The following is a 12,097-nucleotide window of genomic DNA, read 5'->3' as shown; positions in this document are numbered from 1 at the left end:
CTTATATAGATATATCGTCGGCTTTCCTACGAATTTGTAGAATAATAATTAATGTTTATATTCAATAAATTAATTATATTATAATAAATTATTATATATTTAATAATTATATTATATTATAATATACGTTTGTAAACTACATCTTTCTTTGTAAACATCTTTTGCGAATATTTGTGGATACATCTCGATGACTTTCTTATATATATATATATATATATATATATATAGATTTATATCTTATGAAGATATATTTTCGGCTTTCCTACGAATTTGTAGGATAATAATTAATGTTTATATTCAACAAATTAATTATATTATAATATATATTTAATAATTATATTATAATATACATTTGTAAACTACATCTTTCTTTGTAAACATCATTTGCGAATATTTGTGGATACATCTCGACGACTTTCTTATATATATATATATTTTATATAGATATATCGTCGGCTTTCCTACGAATTTGTAGGATAATAATTAATGTTTATATTCAACAAATTAATTATATTAATAAATTATTATAATTTATATTTATATTAAATAAATTATTATAATATATATTTAATAATTATATTATATTATAATATACATTTAATAATTATATTATATTATAATATACATTTAATAATTATATTATAATAAATTGATTAAATATTAATAATTATTTTGAATTTTACAATTTTGTTGTTACTCGCAGAAATTACTATTAAAATCAGTTCGTGTGCAAAATCCATCACTCGATGTTACTTAGTAAGCGTAGCTTACCATTGCACGTTGGAGAAATGATTCGAATTTTCGTTAAATGTATGTTTGGAATATTTACGTTAATGAATACATATGTATTTACATTTGTGAATCTATCCTGTTTGAGAGAACCGTGAAAAATGTTTTAGCATCGTTAAAAATTAGAGGAAGATTGAACAACTGTTAAAAATTGGATCGACTGTTACAGGTTCTTAGAGATGGACGATTTCAAGGATCGGTTAGGCGTTAGGCGTATAAGAAACCGTGGGGAACCATGGTCACCTCGATTAATTCTTTGTCGATTCGACGCGGCACGAGGAGAGTTACAGTAAAAAGTTCTTCACCGTGGGGATGCAAACGACCAGACGGATGATTGACGAAGAAATCGACGGTTTTTGTCACGAATCGGATCTTTCCGTAGCGTCATGCCGAGTAATTTGAAAGTAGGTGTTAAATATATTTATCACGCTTCTAACAACGCTTAAAATTCCACCACCTTGCGATCGATCCTGCTAAATTACATCCTATGAACCTCTCGCTACTCTTTCGCCATCGATCCGTTTAATAAAAGTGTAAAAAAAATCTAGCTCCGCTTTAACATTTCCCACAGAAAGTGCTTCGACGTCAAATAATGAAGTTTTAATTAACTAATTTAAATTTTAATTAAACTTTCGTGCCGCGAACTTACGGAAAGATGCAAATTCTTGTGTTTTATTTTTATCTGAACATGTGAGAATAATTATTTAACACTATTGATAATTAATATTATTTAAACGCTAATATGAACTTATTACGTGTGTTATATAAAATACAATATATATTTGGGAAAACAGAAGTATCCAATCCTTTATAATCAAAATTTTATTGATTTATAGGAGAAGAAGAATACACAGGTTAATTACATTAACTGTAGCTCTTTACTCTAATCAAATCTACAAACACTTCGTCATTTTTATAATTTTCGAATGATGCAAATGAAACAATAACAAAATACCAGTAACTGTCAGCAACAATCAGTGAGATATTACCAAACTAGCTTCATTTTCATCAATACAATCGCGACAATTGTGTCCGTACAATTTCAACAAATTTTATACAGCACACGTTATAATGAATGTTCGAATACTTTTGTGAGTTTAGTGTCACACAAGTATTGCCGAAGAGGATACAAACAGAAAATTATCAACTTATCGTTACCTCTCTTCGTTAAAATTTCGTTCATTCACGCCTCCCGCATTTGCTGAAAATTTCCTAAACGGTGTTAATTCGCTAAAGCGTGAACTATGTGTAAGGAGCGGAGTCCCTGAGAACCACTGGTGGTTCCGGTTTATTAATTTCGTAAAAACTGTAGGACGCACGTTCACCGCCTTTTTCATGATTTAATTAGTTAGCATCGGTGGGGGCCTGGCCACCTGGTCGAGGGGGACCACCATGGGACTCTCCGGACCCAGGACGTAACCTCGGCGTCTAACGACGTGGAACACTCCTGTTCTTCGGCGAGTGTGCGCCGGTCGCGGTTCCGTAACGCGTTAAATTTATCGGCGAGTAACTTTCCTCCCCGTCTCATTATTCACGTAAATCGATCTCTCTATCACGATCGCCTCGAACCAACGAATCGCGCCGTGTAAGCCCCTTCGATGGTATCGTTTGCCTCCTACGATCATGAAACGGGCGAAGCTCCAGCTTTACTCGGCTTTTTACATTTTCTCTTTTCCACGTTTTTTGGGGATTTTCATCTATTTATCGTCTAAATCTCTCCGGTCTATTAGGACCAATCTGTGGAGAAAATTTCGTTTCTCTATCTCTGAATAAATTTCAAAAGCATCGCTTCAATTCTCGAATTTAGTTCACAGACAAAGTTTCATTTCGTTTCGTCATTTTTGAACTGATTTCCAGATTCTGAACTTAGACATTTTTTTCATAGAACAAAGAGCTTGCGTCCATTTCTTTGAAGTCTCACCATTGACATTCTCGATGGAAATATCTCTTCGGGAAGGAAGATTCAACGTGCCAAAATTTCAGAATCTTCGTGTCAGTTTTTCAAATTTAATTCCATTGCGTAAGAGGTAAAAGTCACGCGAATGTTCGACGTTTCGTATATTTTATTTTATTTAGAACAGAATTAAATAAGTAGTGTAAGTCGGAATTATTGTCGAGTGAAAAGAGGTAAATGTGAATTTGTTGATGAATCGGGTGCACCGTGTTTTTCACACATTCTCTCTTGTCAGGTGGGCGGGACGGATCGGTAATTAGTGTGAAGAAATTGTGGCTTGGAGAGTGACGAAGCAAGCACGAGTTCCTACCACGTGAACAAGTCTGTCGAGACGGTCCCAGACTTCTTGCCGTTCCCCTAACTTTGTTGTTTTAATCGAACGGAATTAGTTAATATCCCGTCTCTTGTTTTCTTACTCTCTTATTCGCGTTGCGAAATTATTGTGTTACATTATATCAACGATCGTCAGGCGATTTTGTAAGTTGGCAATTTACTTGTGAAATCGTTGAATTTTTAAGGGACAGTTAATACTAAGGACGATTTTCTGCGTTATCGATTGCGAAAATAAAAAGCTGATTACCTTCAATGAGTTTTCAAAAAAATACGAAAATTCTCCGCTTTTGGGAAATTTTTCTTTTCTTGAAAAGTTTAGAGCATAAATTTTCCCTTATTTAGAATGTTCGAAATAGAAATTTTCTATTCTTGGAAAATCAGAAACAGGGATTCTATATTTTGAGAAAATTCATTTCCATCTATGAAAAATTCAGATTCAAAATTCTTTGCTAAGAATTTTCCATTTTGCGAGAAAGTTTTAAAAATAATAATAATAAACATTTAATATTTTTACAATTTTACTGCAATGAAACTTCCCCCCATTTTTGTGAAACATAAAGCAAAGATCTTTCCATAAAATATGAAAAAGAAACTTTCAAATTTCCATTACAATAAAACAACACCATTGCTATAAATTAAAGCGCAACTCATTTACGACTGTCCCATTTTCGGGTATAAATTTTTAAAAATGATGAAATGATGATGACGTTTTTGGAAGAAATTTTACGACAATTTTATCAAGCGCAACAAGTTAGGCAAATTTCACGTGTTAATCGTGCGATGAACGGGACTCGCGTCGAAATCTTGTTGCTATTAATAATGCCAGGAGGCAACGCCATCGCACGCTTAATTTTCCCGGCAATTATTCAAATGGCTGTGTGAATAATTACTTGCTATTCGGCCCGTTTGCCGCGCTAAGTGGGCCGGCCGATCGTTATCTTAATCGAGCCGACCGTTTGATTAACCGTTGATTATTCAATTAAGGGAAAATATTTCGTCATGGTCAATTGAGCCGGCGTGCAGGTATAATAAAGCAGAATGTGGAGCAGCACGGCCGAGTTGTAAATCAATTAGCCGTCGTTCATTGTTGTTACAGAGCAGCTCCACTCCAGAGACAATAATGCTGGTTTGAACTATGAGAATCACCTCGTTTACGATTATTCTTATTACTGGTAATTTTAACAAAGGAATTTATTGTCAATACGAGATACATATTTTCTCTTTGAAGAATGTTTCTACTGAGTTTGTTGAAAATTGTTGGAGATGTTGTATCTTCTGTGGAAATTTTCTATCTTGGGAAAATTCGGACTAGAGAATCTCTAGTTTCTTGGAAAATCTTCTGTCGAAATGTTTCATTTTAAGTGGGAAATTAGAAATGGAAATATTCCACTTCTCGGAGAGAGTATTCTATGTTTGAATCCTCTGTTTTAGGAAGATTCCGAGTGGGAACGTTCTATTTGTGGTAAATTAAAAAAAAGAGAAGTCACTCTATTCTTTTCGAAAAATTTGCTGCGAAAATATTCCACTACTTTAGAAAAGACTCGAAATTGAAATTTAGAAATTTAATATTTTTTAGAATCGACACTCATTTTCGGGAAATATAATATTTTTTCAATATCGAATAACACAAGAGATAAAAATTGTTTTTTTAGAGAATAATACAGAAAGGTAGAACCAATTGAATTGAATTTCCATAATTTAATTAAGCAATACAATAATAACGATAACCTCCGCTTCCACAGTCCACGATTTCCAACAATCAGTAATTAAACATTCGTGAAAGTGGAAAGTCACCCAATTCCAATCGTACAAATAATCAAAGAAACCCCAGGAATCTCCCATAAAAATTTATTGGCTCTTAACTCGAGATCGTAAAACAGTAAATCACGCGTGAAACGATAATCAAAGAATTCTTCTCGTCCACTGCTAACGTATTGTACTGTTGCAGGAAAAACGCACCGACAGATTTCGAATCTGCATTTATTCATGGACGACGATCTAGTGGACGGTTCCAGGGATCGACAGGGTTGCTTGATTGAATTGAGGAATGTCGTCGCGTAAGAACGTTGACGAAGAAGAGGAGCAACGGAACGCGGAAAATAGGTGGGACGAGCGGAGAAACAAATCGTAATGACCGATGGTAAGAAGTTTGATGAATATTGATCTCGGAATACCAGTTCTGATCAGGCTATCCGTGTTACACGCTTTTTCCAGCTACGTAGAAGGAGGAACAGTTAAGAAAGCCTTCCCACGACGAGCAGAGACTCGCTCGACTTCTCGACCGTGTTCGATCTAATTTCCTAAAGATCGGTACGAATGGCAGAGATTCGACGATCATTTTGCTAAGTTACCAAAAGAGTATTCATTGACACGTGTACTCGCTGGTTTCTTGGTACACCAACGTAGCGTTTGATCAAGGACGAGGTAAGACGAAGAAGTTTCTATTGATTTGACGACATCTTTCGAGTTTTAATATCCTTTTAACTTCTTATATTCTGATGATACATGAAAGTATAAATATGTAGCTTTGCATAGGTGCTTGTATCTCTTCAATGTGAAATTTCAAAGTGTAGAACTATGGATAATGCATAGAAAATGCAAAGGCATACAAAACAGTATACGAAATTGAGTATTTATTGGGATATTTAGTCGAAGTATCTAGAATTTATTGAAAATTCGAAAAGGATATGTATAATGAGTTGTTGGAAAATGTAGAATGCTTCTAACATAATACGTAATATAAAAATTGATGAAAAAAAGTTACAGGTAATTTGATACGTCAATGAAAATATAATGATAATGTTTGCAAATATTTGTAATGGCCATCGCCATGTATGCAAGCAGAAAACTATTTATTATCAGACAGTTCGAGTTTGAAAGATTGAAAAATAAAACCTGGAATAAGAATAGAGACATAACAGGTGGTTGCTTTTGTTTTTTAGTTTCAAGAATTATATCAATCAGCAGAGAGGATGGTAATTGAAAATTGAAAAGTTTGACGATTATTATTCTAAAACGAATCATGGCGGTCAAGGATTGAAAAAAAAGCAGGATTAATTATTGGTGTTTATAGCGTGACGATCTACGTGGGCGGTCGTTGCTTCACGATCGTAACTAATCGATTGTTAAACGAGATTAAAATACGTCGTAATTCAATTTTTACCAATCCAGAGCTAGCAATCTAATCGATCTCTTCCGCTACGCTTCGCTGAGTATTTTCCTAAATTATCAGGCACGCTGCTGCGTGTAAAGTATTGCGGCACGTGACGTGTCAACGATGCTGTAAACTTCAATTTCTCAGCAAACTCACGATAAAGGACTAGAAATTAATTAACAAATGTCTGTCACTTCTCAGTTCGATACGATAAATTTTTTTATCATATCGTTCTTTTCAAAATCAAGAAATAATTCCAGAGAAACAGCCTTTCAAAAATTATCAGAAGAGACAATTTATTCTTTCATCTCTTATCCTCTTATTTTATTTGTTCATCTCTTATGTATTATTGTCATTTATTAATTATTTATTATGTATTGATCTTTAATTACTGATCTTTTATTTATAGATCAAAGAGTTACAATTGATGTGAAAACTTTATTTTCAGGAGAATTTCTCAGAAAGAATCGTTAAGAGAGCATCAGGATCTTTCGGCTCCTCGTTAAATTACAGAGGACAATGTCTAAATCATCGCTATCGCCGCATTTCCTGGAAATTTACCACCCGAGCGCTTTTACAAGAATCGTGTTCGCGCGACGATCACGCAAATAACCATCGATTGTCACGGATTACGATAGCATGAAACAGTCGGTAACTGCGGCCGGAAGTTGGCGATGGTGGGAGAATAATACAGCGAGGCAAGATTCGAAGAACCGTCGTTACAGCTGCAATTTCAGAGGATGTTGTGAGAGAAACAATCTCCAGACGAAAAATATCGCTACCAGATGAAAGGTACATAGATCTCCGAAAATTCCAAGTCGTAGCTTTCGCGAAAATTCAATTGAAATCGGACGATTTCGCGAAATTTTCAAGAGGAGATTCAACGAAACTACGAACGCCGATGTTTGTGGAAATTTAATAGGCTTTGAAAATAAACTCTCGAATTTTTTAAAAAAATTTCACAAGCTCGAGGGAAAGTGTGAAGAGTAAAAGTATTGTTATGAAATATAAAATGGGACTTTTAGATTGAAATAGTTAAAGAAAAAATGGAATCGACACGGACAACTGTTTTATTTAAATACACGAGCAATATTCACGTGTTTCCGCATATCTTTTAAAATTCTCGTAAATTCATAAAAATCCACAGTCCAGTGGAAGGTGTTTTGTGAAATTTATTATCGTTAAGAATATCATAGATTCCACATGTGATAGAACTCAGATATCATAATCAAACTAAAGGATACAAGCGTTAAAAAAAATTATTTTTTGTATTTATTAATTTTTGTTATAATAAATTAAATTAAACTATAATAAATTTTGTTATAATAAATTAAATTAAACTGTAATGATAGTTTAATGGTTGGCGCTACTATTATTATTGCGTCACGTTGAACTATCATGCATTGCCGAAAAGAAAAAAAGAATTATTCTCACCGCCAATGGAAAATATAAAAAAAAGTAGCACGATGCAGAAATTAAATTAACGATGCAACGTGCTCGTTGCAACAATTAAAAATAGCGACGATAGAACGAGACCATCAGGCCATGTGATTCACGCGGACGAGATCGTCCCTATTAATCACGCGGCTCTAATTAACTTATCACCCGGCGGACACACCCGCGGCGCGATCTTCGCTCACGAGAACGAATATCTTGCGAGAATCGTCCGATAAATACAACGATGATATCGCCGCGATAATAAATACGGCGAAGGCGCGAGGGCATAAATCGCTTTCCTATTAGCGGAGCGTGTAGGCCGCTCGCGAGCGTGTATTTCACCGATTTCCATGGGAATGCAATTTGTTCATCGTTAATGGCTGAAACGATCGGTCGAAAACCAGTTCCCTGCGTTAACTAACCACGCCGTGTTACTTCATTGTGGCGTTTTTCAGAATAACATTGGGATTTACGAGGCAGCCCGAGATGGAAATAGCGATCCTCTCTCCCCTTGTTGCCCCAGCCAGATTAAAGAAACGCGAGAGAAGCTTCTCAGATGCTTTCAATCCTTTCTTAATCTCGATTTGATTTATATCTCGGGCAACAAAGTGTTTAGAGTGAAATTTAAATATTGAAATATTTTCTTTTCTGAGCCAATAAATTCTTGCTTGCTGTTCAACGTTCTCACATTGTACCGCAAAAGACTTGTTTCAATCTTTTAACTAGGGGAAGTATATTTTAATGAAACGTATTATCTCGCTTTTGAGAAACTTTTTAAGTTGTATCATGACTTTTAGTAGATTTTTGAATCGATTCATTTATTATTTCATAATTTCTAAAATGTAGGATTCAGAAGTAAATCAGTGTAAGTCGTTTCTTATTAGAAACAATCTGTATCATGCGTGTACACTTTTATCAAAATTTTTCAGTTGATGGATTCAGTCATTATATTATAGTGACTATAATATAATCGTTAGAATGTTATCACTATGTACGAGCCACTTTTGAATGAAAAATGATTCACACTGATTCTGAACGTTCCGAATTATAGAAAATTCGAATTAAAAACTTCAGTCAACAGGTTAACCATTCCCTCGGAGTCTCATTTTTGTCAGCAACATTCGATACTCGGCGGATAAACGATATTACATTAGCTGGCTGCGCAAACATCTGCCAATATTTCGGCTACAGTGACGCGTGTTCCGCTTCCTGTTCCTGACCGATCTCCGTTGTTTGCTCGAGGTTGTCTTGACGCACAGGTCACGTCTACTGTGACGCGCTCTTTGATTAGCCAAATATCCTCCGTTCGAAGATCATCAAAGTTGACAGTTTGTTCTATGGTTCTATAATGTCGGTACAACTAAATATTTTAGAATAATTTTCATACGGATCAGGTAACATCTCGCGTATTATGGAGGTGAAAATTAATCAATTCTCGAGCAATTGCACGAATGTTGCTCATGTAACGTTTTCTTTTATTATAAATCTAATTGTTTTATATTTCGAAATTGTCAACAAACTATGCTATTATTTCAGATAACATCTCGCGTACCGTGGATATTACTTACGAAGTATAATAAGTGAAAATTAATTAATTGAAATGAAAAAGAAAGAAGGTCAAACACGATTGAAGTAAGTGGCAATGGTAACGATATTCATGAATGTTAAACTTGTTTTATTACAAAGCATTCAATTTATATTTATTTAATTATTTTCTGTTTCTTAACGTTCAACAAATTATCATCATTTCAGGTAATATCTCGCGTACTGTGGACTATTGTCACAATGTGAAAATCAACTAATTCGCAAGAAGAAAAGGAAACTTGTTCGATACTAGATATCCACCATTAAGAGAAGAAACGTTTACATTTGCCGTAGCAGTGAGCAGCAATAAATATTTGTTGTCTGACTGTCGATCGGAACCACTATGCGACACAGTTGGCTTGACAGACGTGCCACTGTCGTTCGAGCTAAGTGCTCCCTGGCACGTTACACCGCAATACCTTGCATTATTGATTCATCGTTTCAGGATTGTACCGAGTATTAAACATGGAAACCAAGACGTCTTGTGAATCGTAATGAAATAATCCCCAGTGTCCCAGAAGTATTAATCAGAACAAGCAAGTAGCCTCGCGATACTTTTTCCTCCCCGCCTTCAGTATTTACATTTCATGAATCGTACTCGTTAATGTTAAATGTAAGCTTCAGTAAAATAACTGCTACAGACTTTGCGTTTCAAATTAATAATGATTAACTTTCCCACTATAAACGAACTCTTTTGCAGAACGTGTACAATTTTGATTTCGATTACAATTTTGCAAATCAAGTTTTTCTCTTTGAAACTGCCTTGTTTTTTTCTTCTTAAATAAATTTATAATAAACCAGCCATTATAGTATGTATGTGATAATATTAAATTTAAATATAGATATAACATAAAATTGACATAAAATTTAACGACTACTGTTATATATATATATTCATATTCATAATAATTATGATAATATAGGGGATAAAAATTGCATTGTATGTATGTATGGGATAATATTAAATTTAAATAAGAAATAAAATTGACATAAAATTGACATAAAACTTAACGTACAAAAATTAACATAATATTTAAAATATTATGTTGAGGTTAGCACTAAAGATATTTACATACACATATGTAAATTCAATAATGGTTCGCCTACTGTTATGTATATATATATATTCATATTCATAATAATTATGACAATATACGGGAACGATAGTTGCAACAGAATATTCAATAACATCCACTAAATGTTCATGGTTTTGAAGGATTAGCCAAAATATTTCTTATAGAATTCAATTTTTGAAAAAAACTTCTTCATCATTCCAGAGTGTGGTGGTAGAAATAACAAAGAATATTACCTCATCTGCAAGATGAATTGGATTTGCGAATATAATCTGCAAAAGGGTTAATTTACAATGCGAAAGAGGTCAGTACGATCTGCAAAAACCTGTATACACGCACCACTGTAGTGTTCTACATCCCCGTATCAAGTCACATTCAAATTCCTAATCCTATTTCTTTAATTTATTGACTTTCTTCTTCCTCCCCCTCCCCCCCCTCCGGTCACGAATGGAAAATCAATAACTGAGGAAACTTTTCAGGTGTCCACGTGTAGCGTAACCGACTACGATCGAATCGATTTCAAGCGATTCGGTGGATCCACCGCGCGTTGGAGACCACCGCGTTCGAGCAACTCTCACGGCTCCATCGCCGCGTGGAACAGAAGAAGCCGGAAAGCCGCGGAGGTCGGCGGCCGTCATTGATCTCCTGTTAGAATCGAATCACTTCGATGTAACAAGATAAATAGTCAGCGGGGAACCGAGGGGCACGGACCGCGCAGTCATGCTGACTGTCCGATGTCGGTCGGCCGCGCAGTCCCTTCGACGCGATACTGGAAAAACGCGTGAATGCGAGAGGATGGTCAAAGTTATCCGCGACAACTTGACAACCAGCCAATTTCCTGCGTACGACGGCAGTTTGGAGTTACCATGCACGAATTCTGTGGAGAATTTATTATACACGACATGTAGGATTTAGGGTTTCACGTAGGTTAGGGTGTGACGTATTATTTAGGATTTAGGATCTAGGCATTATGCGATGGTAGATTTTGTTCTACTTTTGGAATATTCTAAAGTCGCTAGATTGTGGATTTTCATGCATTTATGGGAAGCTTGAACTTTGAAAAAATGTGCAAATTACACGTAGTCTATCGTAATATCTAGCCCTTAACTACTAAGGAGAGTATAAAATATAAAATACAAAATAAAATAAAATAGAATACTGTGAATTTATAATGTAATAGTACAGTTATCTAACTGCACCTCGTATTTTTAAATTACATTCATAAAAATATGAATTTCCATAAAAATCCACAGTCTGACAATGTCATTTTTCGTGTCATCTCCTTCTCGCAGAGGTTCCGCAGAAGTTTCTTTTTAAATATTCGTCATGCTTTATAATTATTCAAGTTGGTAATTTCCCAAATAATAATAATAAATTTCTATCAATTCTTTGATACATATCTACAAGTATAGCGATGAAAGAGATTTCAATGAAACTTGAGAGTCAACAGTTTCGAAACTTCTACTTGCTACTTAACCGTTGAATTATCCAACTGTCTCGAACACGAACCAGTCAAAAAGAAAAAGAAAAAGAAAAAAAGAGGGAAAGACTCGAGAGGTATTCCTTTCCAATTTTACGTTCGTCCGTGATTTTACGTAATTCCGAACGAGCCAGGCCACGGGAGTTAGGCGAGTCTTCGGCCGATCTTCTCCGCCGAGTTTAATGCTTCCGTTCCGGGCGTGGATATTCCAAGTTTTCGATCAGCACGAGCTGATCGGCTTTTTGCCTCGACTGCTTTTTGCCCGATCATCGCCACCTTCGTCACGGCCACGC

At 35.1% G+C, this 12,097-nt stretch overlaps 1 long non-coding RNA gene across 3 annotated transcripts; it reads left to right on the top strand.

Annotated features, from left to right (window-relative positions):
* The first annotated feature begins 963 nt into the window (after positions 1-963).
* On the top strand, positions 964-8,991 carry LOC122537652. 3 transcript variants are annotated; one of them, XR_006308664.1, is made up of 5 exons: positions 964-1,193; positions 5,025-5,216; positions 5,291-5,500; positions 6,679-7,022; positions 8,742-8,991. It is a non-coding gene; the product is annotated as an uncharacterized LOC122537652 (long non-coding RNA). The 3 variants fall into 3 exon arrangements; XR_006308665.1 differs by lacking the exon at positions 8,742-8,991 and adding an exon at positions 8,123-8,206; XR_006308663.1 differs by lacking the exon at positions 8,742-8,991 and having other exon boundaries at positions 6,679-7,254.
* The last annotated feature ends 3,106 nt before the right edge of the window (positions 8,992-12,097 follow it).

Source organism: Frieseomelitta varia, unplaced genomic scaffold (genome assembly GCF_011392965.1).
Source record: "Frieseomelitta varia isolate USP_RPSP 00005682 unplaced genomic scaffold, Fvar_1.2 scaffold_923, whole genome shotgun sequence".
Classification (NCBI taxonomy): Eukaryota; Metazoa; Arthropoda; class Insecta; order Hymenoptera; family Apidae; genus Frieseomelitta; species Frieseomelitta varia.
The sequence above is the reverse complement of the archived record's forward strand: the minus strand, read 5'-3'. Positions and strand labels throughout refer to the sequence as shown.